Source organism: Macaca nemestrina, chromosome 13, assembly GCF_043159975.1.
Source record: "Macaca nemestrina isolate mMacNem1 chromosome 13, mMacNem.hap1, whole genome shotgun sequence".
In the NCBI taxonomy this organism is placed as follows: Eukaryota; Metazoa; Chordata; class Mammalia; order Primates; family Cercopithecidae; genus Macaca; species Macaca nemestrina.
The window spans coordinates 103,409,693-103,422,845 of NC_092137.1; the positions used below are offsets into that span (position 1 = coordinate 103,409,693).

The 13,153-nt window shown below is 48.8% G+C and overlaps 1 pseudogene; it reads right to left on the reverse strand.

Moving 5' to 3' along the window:
- Positions 1-1,260: 1,260 nt before the first annotated feature.
- On the reverse strand, positions 1,261-2,873 carry LOC105496041 (casein kinase I pseudogene; annotated as a pseudogene).
- Positions 2,874-13,153: the final 10,280 nt, after the last annotated feature.

Below are 13,153 nucleotides of genomic sequence, written 5' to 3' on the forward strand. Positions count from 1 at the left end.
GGCTAGTAGAATGTGACAAAAGTACATGTGTGTCTTTATGGCTTAAAACAAAGCATACTTGAAAAGTGGAATGGGCTTCCTTTTTTACAGAGTTTTTTTGGTTGTTCATATGCAGGCACTTCAAAAGACTATGGAGACAAAGCACCTGACCCATCCTTTCCAAAATATTTTTTAATCATCAGAATTACACTAAAGAGTAGGAAAATTCCAGAGAATCAGCAAAGTTGAATACAAGAGACTAATGTACACAGAGGGCATAGAGTGACCCACTTTTTATTGCTGGGTGTCTTATTTTTTAATCAAAGAGCAAAGTAATTACACAGACACCATTGCATGGCACATCCATAGTTTTCTGCTTAAGGGAGAATGTACTCATTCAGCAGTAGGTTTCAGTGAGATTTCTTTAGGCTTCCACCTTATACATTGCAACAAGATTCACAATCACTACTTCTCCTTAGTGTATTTCTTTATAACTCCAACATATGTCACTTCTCAAAGTATTCATTTCTTGCTTTCTAACATACATTATTATTTGGAAGCATAAAGTTACATTACACGAATATTTTGCATTTTAAAAAATAAGCAGTTTTGCCACTTCTGCAACACAGTGCTTCACATAGTGGTGCAATAAAAGCAGAACACATATTTACCACACTACTTAAGATTAATTTTACCACTACCTTCTGCCAAACCCACGTTGCTTTTTCCTCCATACCTCTGGGCAGTGACTGTACTATGATTTCACAGAGAGAATGTTAATATGACTTACGAATAACAGTACCATCAGTAATACTGAAATCAATGAAGATGATCCAAAATATGAACTTCTCAAGGAGTAACTTCTTTTAAATATTTGGGCAACTCTGTTTTCTCTGTTGTATTGTCCACTGAGAAAAAAAAATCCTGTTCGATTATGCTCTTACAGAAGTTATAAAAAACCAGATTAGGTATATAACTGGTTGACTCTTAAGATACTGTACTGCTTTCTACAACAGAAGAACTTCTGAAAAATGTTCTATAGAACTACATTCGTCAATATTACCTCATTGGTCCATTCCATTCATTGATGGGCAAAGCACTCACGTTTTAACAAAACTTTAAAGCTTCCATAAAAGTTAAATTAGAAAAAAAAAAATGAATATGAGCCAACCACAGAATGAAGTATGAAAGTATGACATTTTTGTTTCTAAGAGTGAGTCCTTGAAAATATATTTGGTCACTATGCTGCGGGATAATTAAGGAATCAGAGAGACCAAGGGGTTGAGGAGGAATTATTTAATTATCTAGGTGCACCGACCCAGTCGGATTAACATCCAAAGGACTGAGCCCTGAACAAAGAGTCAAGCTACCTTTTAAGCATTTTGTGGGGCAGGGGGAGATCTGTGCAGGGGGAAGCACATTACAGAAGCGAGAAACAAAGACAGTTATTCAATTAAGACATGCATTACATTATTTCTTACTTTTCAAGGAACAACATGTTTTACGACTTGAGATGATCTGTCTAGTGACTTTGCAGCTACAGCTAGAGAAACAGGGTCTTCACAATGCCTGGGAAAGGGAGAGATAAGGCTCACTAGCCACAGAAGGAAAAACAGGCAGTTTATTTTAAAGGACTCCAGCTCTTTCTCTTTCTCAAGGGGAATTGGGTTTTCTTACATACAACTGAGTTTTTTGCTTACACATTCTTTGATTTCTTTTAATTCCTGTTCCATCTACAGAGATGATTTTAATCACAAGACAGCAGATGAACATGTAAGTAACTCCCCAGGATCTGTCTGTGTCCAGAGTCATTTGTGGTGCTGTATGGTTTTCCTTTTCCTTCATTTGAAAAAACAGCAGCACTTGGTTTCATCCATTACATCTACTTCAGTAGGGGCTGTGATGGGTGCATTTGAACATCCTGCGGTGGGGTCATCTGTGTTCAACTCTCCATTTGTAGAACTTACAACCTTGTTTTTGGATTGTTGCATCTTATCTCTGTGTTGATGTGCTTCCCTGTTTGATGACAGAGTAGGATCTTGCTGAACCGCACCCACTGGAGTAGGCAACTGTTCACCAATCAGTCATATTCATAATCAAACATATATCCTTTTCAATCAAACAAGTCAATAAAAACCTCTCGTAAGCAGTCATTGTCTGGTTTGTGTGTTTTTTTTTTTTTTTTTTTTTTTTTTAAATCTAACCTTCTTACATAACAAAGATATGTTGCCATTTCTGGAAAATTTTCACCTAACACTTCTATTGGTGTAGCCCGTTTTGTATCTCCAATTTTCTGATACCTCTCTTTTAATGTGTCGGCTTTTAAGCCTTGCCAAGGAAGACTGCCTCTCAGAAAATACATGAACATGTGACCTAAAGCTTCTAAATAATCTCTTCTACTTTGTCCTTTTCCTAAATGTGTGTTTACGCTCGTATATCTAGCTGTTCCCATAGGGCCCTTATGTTCTCTGTATGGTATGTGTTTCTTTGTCTCTGGATCAATATGTTTCTTTGCCAAACCAAAATCTATAATATGAATAACTTGCTGGGCTTTGTTTCCTGGTCGTCCTATTAAGAAGTTCTCAGGTTTTAATCTCTGTATATCAAGTTCTTTGAATGGACATATTCCATGAGAGAAATCAGTTGTAGAGCTATCACGAGAAGTGTTTTAAAAGAAAATGTTCTGTCACAGAAGTCAAACAAATATTCCAAACTAGGTCCCAGCAGTTCCAGCACCATAGCATTGTATTTACCACAAGGCCAGAAATAGTAAACTTGAGGTATACAATCTCCAGGTCCTAACCGCTTATAGAATCTGTTTTCCAAATGTAGCTGTGGTGTTTTGATTTCACGGGCTCCAGCTTCATTGCCACATATTTATTTGCGTATAATTTTTTCCCTCAGAGGCGCGGCCACGAGCAGCGGCGTCGGTCCCGGGCGCGGGCAGAGCCCCTAGCCTGTCCATAAGCTCCCGAGGGGGCAGTGGCGGCCGCACGTCTTACCCGCGGGCGGCGGGACGAGGAAAGCGAACCACGCAGGGAGCTGGCGAGCGAGGTAGAGGGGAAGGAGCGAGAGAGGGAGATAACGCAGCGCGGCTCGGATTCAGTCCCTACACTGCCGCCGGTGCTTCCTACCGCCGCCGCTGGCCGGAGAGTCGCTGCCCGAGCCGCTGCGGTCGCCACAGATGCAGCCGGGAATGAATGCAAAGGGCGCCTGGCATCTGGATCGACGCCGGACCCGGAAGTGAACACAAGGAAAAAAAATTTAAAAGGCACTACAGGGCCGGGCGCGGTGGCTCACACCTGTAATCCCAGCACTTTGGGAGGCCAAGGAGGGCGGATCATGAGGTCAGGAGATCGAGACCATCCTGGCTAACACGGTGAAACCCCGTCTCCACTGAAAATACAAAAAATTAGCCGGGCGTGGTGGCGGGCACCTGTAGTCCTAGCTACTCAGGAGGCTGAGGCAGGAGAATGGTGTGAACCCGGGAGGCAGAGGTTGCAGTGAGCCGAGATCGGGCCACTGCACTCCAGCCTGGGCGAGAGAGCGAGACTCCGTCTCAAAAAAAAAAAAAAAAAAAAAAAAAAAAAAAAAAAAAAAAAAGAAAAAGTAAAAGAAAGAAAAGAAGAGCCAGTAGAATCAATTTCTTTTAAACATGACAAGACACCTAGAATTTGTGAATTATGTGCGAACTTATATGAAGAATTAATATTATTGGGGGTTTTGTTAGTTCTCAAATAATTCTGTACTTTATTCTAAACCTTCCTGGGCCATAGTGACTCAGAGACAGGGAGGAGAGGAATGGGCAGTGCAGAGGAGAAGCTGGTGGTGGTGACCCTGGGGGACTGGCAGCCCTCGGTCAGGCGGGCGGTCAGGGCATAGGCTGGGCACAGAGCAAGACATCTAGGGCTTATCGAAGGCTACTGGCCAGAGCCTGCTTCGCTCGCTGCTTTTTAAACGACTGTAATAGAAACAGGTTGCCTTAAGCCAGGCTGGGAGGGGGTTTCATTACACCTGCCTTGTAGGGATTCTGGGATCCATTATGAGGAAACACTACAATGTGTACACTACACTACAATCACATGGAAAGATGTTCAGATACACTCTATAAATGTATGCATATGAAAGCGAGTGAGTCCTTTTTGCTTTGCATGTGTGCAGTAGATGCTTAAACGGAAAGTTCAGGGGAGGCAGCCAGAGATAACGACGCCACGTTTCAGGAAGTGTGAAGGGAGGAGGGCCAAGTACAATCTATTAGAAGCTGAGGACCGGGTTCTCGACTTGACCATCTGAAAGCACAGAGGGTGTTACTGCGCAGGTGCACAGCTGTGCCGAACGAAATTGTTCTATAACAGAGACTGGAGCCCCTGCCGAGAGCTGAGCCGTCTCCATGTGCTGGATCACAGCCCCGTGACGTCAGGTGTGTCACGCGCTTGCTGGTTGATGAGGCCCACATAGGGAGATTGGAGATGACCGCGGAGCAGCTCTGCTTTAGGATACATTTATAAGGGAGATTTTGGCAGAACTGGGCGGGCGGCTGTCATGGGAACCCCCAAATCCACTGTGCTTCTGACTTTCCTCAACATTAGCGTCTCTTTTCCTGTCAAATATCCCGAGAGGGCTTTGCGATTAATTGTGTTTTTCTTCTGGGGCAACCACCTGCAAAATCTCCATGGAGGGACTGGGGAAAACGCTTCGCAGGGCTCCTCAAAGCTCACTCTCATTAAGGGAGGGAAGGCTGAGAGGTGGGCCTCAGAAAGAACTTTTTGGGAGCCAGGATCCATCCCGAGGGGAGGGAGAGGGCTGCGGCTGGTCTACTTCATCTGAAGTAAAGGCGTTAAGGAGCTTGCTTGAAGAGTTTAACTGGGACCCGCGCCGCTTGAGGGACATAGGGATTGGCCTCAGATCCAAGCTTGGACAAGCCAGAGAACCAACAACAGGCTATTCATGGCGGCCAGCTCTCACGTTGGAGCCCAAGTGGATCATGGGAAAGAAGAACCAAAATGTTCACATCAAGGAGAGGCCAGGTAAGAGAGTGAGGTGGCCCGAGGTGGTGGCAGCTCCTGTGGAAAGGGACCATCTGAGGGGCTGGAGGTGAGGCCGGCTGCCCAGGGGCTGAGGGAGTAAGCGACCAAGCTGATCAGAGCGCCTGCTCCCTCCTCAGTGTCTGCACCCAAAGGTGGCAGTGCAGCACCTGGAGGGCAAGTGTGGTGGGATGAGGGTGGGGGAGAATCTCCACAGAAGTCAGAACACCTGTCTGAGAAAGAGGCCACCTCCACCTCTGCCAGGGCCAGACCACACCGCAGACCCCCACCAAGTGAAACCGTGCCTACCGCCCTTCCGTCCTCCCTTTCCTGTTTCCACACTGGGAGGGTTAGAATTGCTTTGACAAGAAGGCCTGAAGAAGAGTGATGCAGCCTACCATGACGCCCCTTGGCAGCAGCAGGCTGGAGCGGGGGTTGGGGACCGGCAGAAGAAGAGAAGGAGACTCAACGTTGGATCCAGTTTTTATCACCCAAGAATTACCAGACCACCTGCCCATGCTTTCATCCAGAACAGTAACTGATCCAGACAGTAAAGAGTTGGTGGGAAATTCACATGCAGCTGCTTCTGATGGCCCGTGTCATCAATGCATGGTATAGTCTGTTGGGAAAATGGGAAAGTAACTTTCCTTCTCCTCTCCCACCCCCTTAAATGCCAAGCAGAGCCCTCCTTCCAGCCCTGGGAGAAATCTCGGCTCTCTCCTCATGACAGCAGTGTCCAAGAGAAAGATGACCTGAGCCACAGCGGCTGCATACTTAAGTTTACATGCTCTAGTGGCTCATTAGGAAAATAGAACAGGTAGAATAAACTTGAATAAGTATTTTATTTAACCCCAAGATATCTAAGACATTATCATTTAAACATATGCATTAATAGAAGAATTTTTTAGATATGTTACATTCTTTCTTTCTGTGCCAATTCTTTGGCATTCAGTGTATATTTTACACTCATAGCACATCTCTATGTGAAATGAGATCAGCCTCATTTCGAGGGCTCAGTAGCCACACGTGGCTCTCAGGTATTAAGAAATGTTTTTGTTTTTCAGGTCTTAGAAAATCCAGTGCAGTCTGAAACCAAAGCTGCAATCTTCCAATCCAAACATCCCCCTCCCCAACCCAGGCTTAGAAACCTTCGTAGAAAGGGCAGCCAATGGAGGGCTTTTCTCTCGTTCTCACTTTACCTTTTCTTCTATTTAATAACTGTTCTTTTGGCCCCACCCTCTCTCTCCACCCCTTCTCCTCCGCCCAGGGCCAGTGAGCAGGGGAAAAGGCTGAACCCTGGGCCTCTGGGGCTCTTGGAGTTTTCTCTGCCAGATTGTGCCCTGAGCAGTCACATTCTCTCATGCCGTGGTGCTTTTGTGATGGGGACCCCATCCGTGGTTCCTTGATGGGACTCTCCCTTTGCTGGCTCTTTGCACTCAGCTCTGGCCTCCTGGCTGTCCACACACCCAGGATTCCCCTGGTGGGGGGACTCACCTTGCCTGTCCAGGCCTTCCAGGCCCTTGTAGATGCCAGTTTGTGCTGCTGACCCTGCTGCCCACGCTTGGCTTAATTTTTTTGTATTTTTAGTAGAGACAGGGTTTCACCATGTTGGCCAGGCTGGTCTCAAACTCCTGACCTCAAGTTATCTGCCAGCCTCAGCCTCCCAAAGTTCTGGGATTACAGGCATGAGCCACTGTGCCTGGCCTCAATGTTATTTCTAAAAACAAATGAGAATTCCTGACGCGTTTATATCAGCCCACTTCTTGTCCCCACTTTTTGCCTTTAAAAAACTGCTTGTAACGAAGACCCAATGAAGCTTATTTCCAAGCTTACTTGGGTCTGAGTCTTCCAGGCAACTGTCCTCACTTTGGCTCAAGTACACTCTTTATATTTTCTGCCTCAAACTCTTCCTTTTAAGTCAACACGTACTAGTGCTGGGCCCACAGCCAGAGGTGGCCTGGAATCAAGCTGGGCCCTTCCTCAGCTGGCCAGCCTTCCCTACAGCCAGGATAGCCTTGGCTGTGCATGGTGCATGGCCCTGAAGGGCCACCAAAGCTGGACCGGGTCCTGGCAGTGGCAGGCCAGTCTCTTCCTCTTTGCACAGGTGGGAAGCTAGAGTGAAAAGAACCAATCCCCAATAGTGCAGGCCAAGGAGAAAAGGAAAGAAGCAGAGAACACCCCTTTTCCCCTGAGATGTAGACCATGGGTTGGGGGTAAGGACTGGGAGGGCTTAAGAGCCAGCCATGTCATCCATCCCTGTAGCCTGGCTATGGCCTTTGCAAGTCCCCATTCCTGTCAACAGTGTGAGTAGAGCACTCAGAGCTGAGGTTGGTGGGGTCAGAGGAGGATGCTGGGCATAGGGAAGGGCAAAGATGATAAAAACATCCAAGAACCAAACCTCTGCTCATGGAATCTCATAGTCTTGTGGGGGAGACCAGCACTGCATGAGTGGGTAACGCAGCACAGCACAACATGCACCCCAGGTGCAAAGGTGCCCAAGGAGGCAATGATTAACTGCATGGAAGGGCTGGGGGGTTGAGAAAGACTTTGAGATAAAAAGATAACAAGAGTTTTTCATGTAGATGAGAAGAGACAAGAAGAGGGCTTCATGTTCCTAAGGAGAGGGAATAGAATGTCCACCGCGTGCATGGATGCAGCAGCAGCGCTGAGCTGGCCACAGCTGCTGTGCTGACACTGAACCATCAGGGCTGGGCGATGCGGGTAGCAGGAGATGCAGGTGGACATACGGCAAGGTCATACCTGCAATTAAGGCCTGGGAGGTCACTTTCCAAAAGGTTTGAACTTTATCGTGAGGGCAGCGAAGGATTTGGGGCCAGAGATGGGCTGAATCTGACCATGGCTAAGAGACTGGCCCAAGTCCTTGGAGACGCTGCCTGACTCTGGAATGCAGGTTCCGCAGTACCCAGTGGTGAGGGCGTGGGCAGGGCCTGGGAGGTAGGAGGAAGAAGACCAATTCCAGGTCCATTCTGGACGTAGAGTCTCTGGATCAGGCCTGAGGGAGGACCAGGCTTTGGAGGGACGACCCTGGTGAACCTTCGGAGGAAGTGGAAGGTGGGAAAGCTCACTTCTACCAGGCTGCAGTGCATTCAGCTGCATGTATCGTGAGCTGAGCACAGTGGGGAACGGATTTTGTCATCTTGGACTTCTTACGAAGTTCAAAGAGGTGGCTGGTGTTGGTCGAACAGCTGCCAGCATCTGGGCTTCTATTTTTGCCATCTCTTTGGCTGTGAAGTCCTCGTCCCAGGCAGGAAGAGGAGGTGGCAGTGTAGTGGATGTGGTGGCCCCCTGCCCAGGTCACCTGTTCAAGCCAAGGCATTCCCTACAGCTGCTGGGGAGAGCAGCTGCTACAGATGCCTTCACCCCTGCTGGGGACTACTGGGTGAAGTGAGAGACGAAGGCTCTGCCCACTTGGCTCAAGGCAGGGCAGCTGCAGGGCCAACCAGCTCCAGAGCTCCCTGCAGTGTCAGCCACAGCCTCACTTGCAACCTCATTGCCAGCCACCTTTTCCCCCTGCCCCATCTTGCCTCCCTCATCTGTCCCAGGTGCATCTCCCAAAAGCCTCCACAGTAAACGCATGCACAGGGCTCTCCGTCTCAGAGTCTGTCCCCGGAAAGTCAGTCTAAGACAGCAGTTGTATCTGACCACGGTATCAGGAAAGCAACCCCAGCCCTGGAGCATTCCTTGGCTTCTCTCTCAGTGGCCAGAATTGAGCCCTGGCTGCAAGGGAGGCCAGGCACAGTACAATCTCAAGAGTGTGCTAACAAAGGAGAAGGCAGGAATAGGTGTCAGGGGCACTGACTGTCACAGAAGTTTCAGACACTTAAAACCGCACATTTAATTTATCAAATCCCAGAGAATGAGAAAGTGAGAAGACAGAATGCCCCGGGACAGTTAATGTTCCTGGGATGATGTTTTGCATGTTCTGATGAACTGGGTCTGTCCTTTGAAAACTTCTTATGGCTAAGGGCTGAGATGAGGAAGAAAAGGTTGGGAAATACAGAGGCTGACATTTAAGAAGCCTTGATCTAAGTGTTGACTGCAATGTGTTCTGGATGTGAAATTTGCGCTGTTTCCTCATCTGTCAGATGAGGACGTGATGCTTCTGAGAAGTGGCTGTGACCCAGCAAGGGACGAGGCCTTGTCATTGTGCTGAGCAGGGCTGAGGATGGCCAGGCAGGAATAAGGCTGGGAGGAGAGGACTGGGGAGCAGGGTGGAGTTCCTCAGGGGCTGTGTCAGGCGAGGCAGGGCAGGGAGGAGACAAGCCAGAGATACTCCACCTGGCTAGAATCTCCCACAGGTGTGACCCAAGGCACAGAAACTGGGGTGGAATGAGGGTGGACTCTGGTCAGTGGGACGCAGTAAAGTGGGTTGGAACCAGTGAGCTGGATGTGTGGCCCTTCAGGGGATAGAGATCCTAGATGTGGACTCAGAAATCAGTGTGTTTCCTGGACCCTGCTGGCAAGTAAGTTAGAATAGAAGAGGCATCTGCGTGGGGCCTTGACTCACCCCAGATATTTTGCCACTAATTCCAACATTCTTTCTCTGAGAACACAAGCATACATGGGAGGTAGAGGGCTTTACAATCCCATTTTACTCCTATACACAGAGTCCTGGGCCACTGAATCAGTAAAAGTTCATGGTGATTAAGCTTCTGCACGGGGGTGGTCCAGCATCACCATGGAAACATCACACCCTTCTCCCAGCCCAGGAAATGATGGAGGGTGACGGGTAGGCACAGTGCCAGGAATCAGGCTTGGCCAGAGGTACCTGCAGCACTGGAGATGACTGATGGAGGGAGAGAGAGGCTCTGGAGCTAGGGAGCTCATCACCTGCTGGTGTCCCAAGGAGGACCAGATCTAACTGAGTGAATCTAGCGGCACAAATTGGGATCTGAGCTCTGCAGATTTAGGGGAGGAACTGGTAATGCTCCCTCACAGTCCCTCCCTTTGAACAGGAGCTCGCCTTTGACTCTCAAGTCTAGCCTCTAGTTATTACTGAGATGTGCTTCCCTGCACCTGGCTGTGAAGCAGGCTCACCTCCACTCCGGCCCTGGGCCCACATCCCACGCTGACCTCCTGCCCGAGGCCCACTCTCCTTTGCTCACCTCCAGAAAACCCATGCTCTGACCGCCCCTACAGCTCCACTTGCTGGCCCAGAACTCTGCTCTGAGCAGCTCATCAGCTCCTTGTGAATGTTCAGACCTCCTCCAGCTCTTCCTGGCTCACACTGAGACTCTGACGTTTCTTCAAAAGCCTTACAAGCTCAGTGGGCCCCAGGGTCCTCTTCTTAATCTGCTCTCTGAGCCTGATGCCTGTGGCCCCCGACTCCTCCTGCCTCCCTTGCCAGCCATGTGCAAAGCCACCCCAAAGGCTACTGATTTCCCTGCCTAGCTCATGGGACATGCATTTCTCCCTTGTCTCAGCCACTGGCATCCCAGGCCAGGACTCCTCATGGCCTTACTTTTCCACTTCTGCCTGCCCTGCCCCTCGAATCTGCTCCGTGATTTGGGCAGGGCAGGCAGAAGTGGACAAGTGAGGACACTTCTCACTCATGGGGAGAACACGATCGTGTTGCCCCACATTGAAGCTATGTGATGGCTCTGCTCTTTTCTCAGGGTAGGGCCATCACCTTCAATAGCTTTCGGGCCCTGCCAACCATCCCAGCCCCACTCTGCCCCACTGTCCACTTACAGGCTACTCATTCAGTCAGTCAGTAAACAAATATTTTTTGTGCATCTGCTTTCCTTCAAGAACAACTGTGGGTATAACAGTGAAGAAAATATTCAAACATTCCTGCCCTCATGGAGCTTACATTTGAGAGAGAAGAAGCAGATAGCAGCAAGATAGATGAGTAACACATACATGGGTTAGATGGAGGTAAATGCCCGGGAGAAAATGAAGCAGGGAAGGGGAAAGCGGAATACCAAGGTCTCAGGGGAGGGGACATCAGAGAAGGCCCTGTCAAGAGGACAGAAGGAGGCAGGAGCCACCAGACTGTTACCCCTGCCAAGGTCCCACATGATTGCATGTCTGTGTGCTCACGGGCAGCCAGGAGGGTGGTCTAGCTGGGGCATCTGACCATGGGTGAACAGCAGGGGACCTTGCTGGGGACAGGCTGGGTCATGGAGGGCCCCAGGGGTCATTGCTAGGCTTGCAAATTTAGGAAGTTAAACTCACCTGATGAAGAAGGAAGGGAGGCAGACAGGCTGGAAGGCAGCTCTAATATCTTGTGGCCACACCAGAGGGTCACAGTGCTCCCTGGAACCCAAAACTTACTCTGAAGACAGCACCCCACCATGAACCCCTTCCTCCTGCCATGGCCACATGAGACTGCAAGAGCCGCCAGGCTGACATGGGGCCTTCTGGCCACAGTGACTGATCCAGGGATGGGAACAGATGTAGTCTTGCTATTGGAGTCCTTCCTTGGAAGTTTTCAAGGTAGGATTCAGGAAGGTCAGGCCACTCTGATACGGTTTGGCTCCATGTCCCCACCCAAATCTCACCCTGTAGCTCCCATAATTCCCACGTGTTGTGGGAGGGACCCAGTGGGAGATGATTGAATCATGGAGGTGGGTCTTTCCCATGCTGTTCTTGTGACAGTGAATGGGCCTCATGAGATCTGATGGCTTTAAAAATGAGAGTGTCTCTGCGCAAGCTCTCTTTTTGCCTGCTGCCATCCATGTAAGATGTGTCTTGCTCTTCCTTGCCTTCTGCCATGATTGTGGGGCCTCCCCAGCCATGTGGAACTGTGAGTCCAATAAACCTCTTGCTTTTGTAAATTGCTCAGTCTCGGGTATGTCTTTATTGGCAGCGTGAAAATGAACTAATATACACTTCAAAGGAGGAATGTGTCGCTGTGAGCTCTCTGCCATGTGAGGGTGCCATCCCACAAGGGAAGGAGAGGAGAGCTGGCTGGTAAATGGCAGGCACGAAAGGCCCCAGGGGACCTGAAGCCTGGGGGTCCTGCTTTCTCCACCCTGTGGCTGGACCATCTCGCCTGTGGTCCCGCAACCAGTACATTACCCCTCTAGGGTTCTGTTATTGACACAAAGGACACTAGAATAGTTCAGTCATACTGAGGGATGTGGGCCCCATTCCAAAGGCAGTAGGAGCCATTGACAGATTTTCAGTAGGAGAGAAACACCTGTTCCAATTTGTGTTTTGGAAAAAAAAATTCTGCAGACAATGTGGGGGTGTCTAAGAGAGAGGAAAACTGGGGTGGGAACGATAGAAGGTAAAAGAAGATCCCTGAATGTGGGTGCACATGTTTACAGGGACAAGCATCCCTCTCCCCTGCCCCCATGGCTCCTTCTACTTGAGGTCTCAGGGTCTATACAGCACAAGCAGTTAGGCCTCCTGCATTAAACATCCTCCAGCCAAGACTTGTGGTCTCCTGCTAGCTCACTCACCAAGGCTCCCGTGTTAATGTAGTAGTTTCTCAGGTCCTGGGCCTCAGACACAATCGTAACATGTACTTGTAGGACAGCAGCACTCATGTACAGAATGCCAGTGGTCCCATGGTACAGGCTGTCCTGGAAATGCAGAGCAGAGCCACTCATGGCCACATCACTCAGGTGAGCACTTTCCTTTTTGGCTACATAGCTGTAAAGAATGAGCAAATGAGGCAGACCAGCCCCACAGACTCCTGCTTTTCTTGTTTGCAGTGTGATTTGGTTTGGCTCTGTGTCCCCACCCAAATCTCACCTCAAATTGTAATCCCCTCATGTTGAGGGAGGGACCTGGTGGGAGATGATTGGATCATGGGGGCAGTTTCCCTATACTGTTCTCGCGATAGTGAGGGAGTTCTCATAGGATCTGATTGTTTAAAAGTGTGATACTTCCCCGTTCTCTTTCACTGCCATGTAAGGATGCCTTGTTTCCCCTTCACCTTCCACCATGATTGGAAGTCTCCTGAGACCTCCCCAGCCATGCAGAACCGTGAGCCAATTAAACCTCTTTTCTTTATAAATTACCTAGTCTCAGATACTTCTTTATAGCAGTGTGAGAACAGACTAATACAGAAAATTGATGCTTAAGTCAGGCACTACTATAAAGATACCTGAAAAGTGGAAGTGACTTTGGAATTGGGTAATGGACAGAGTTTGGAACAGTTTGGAGTACTCAGAAGA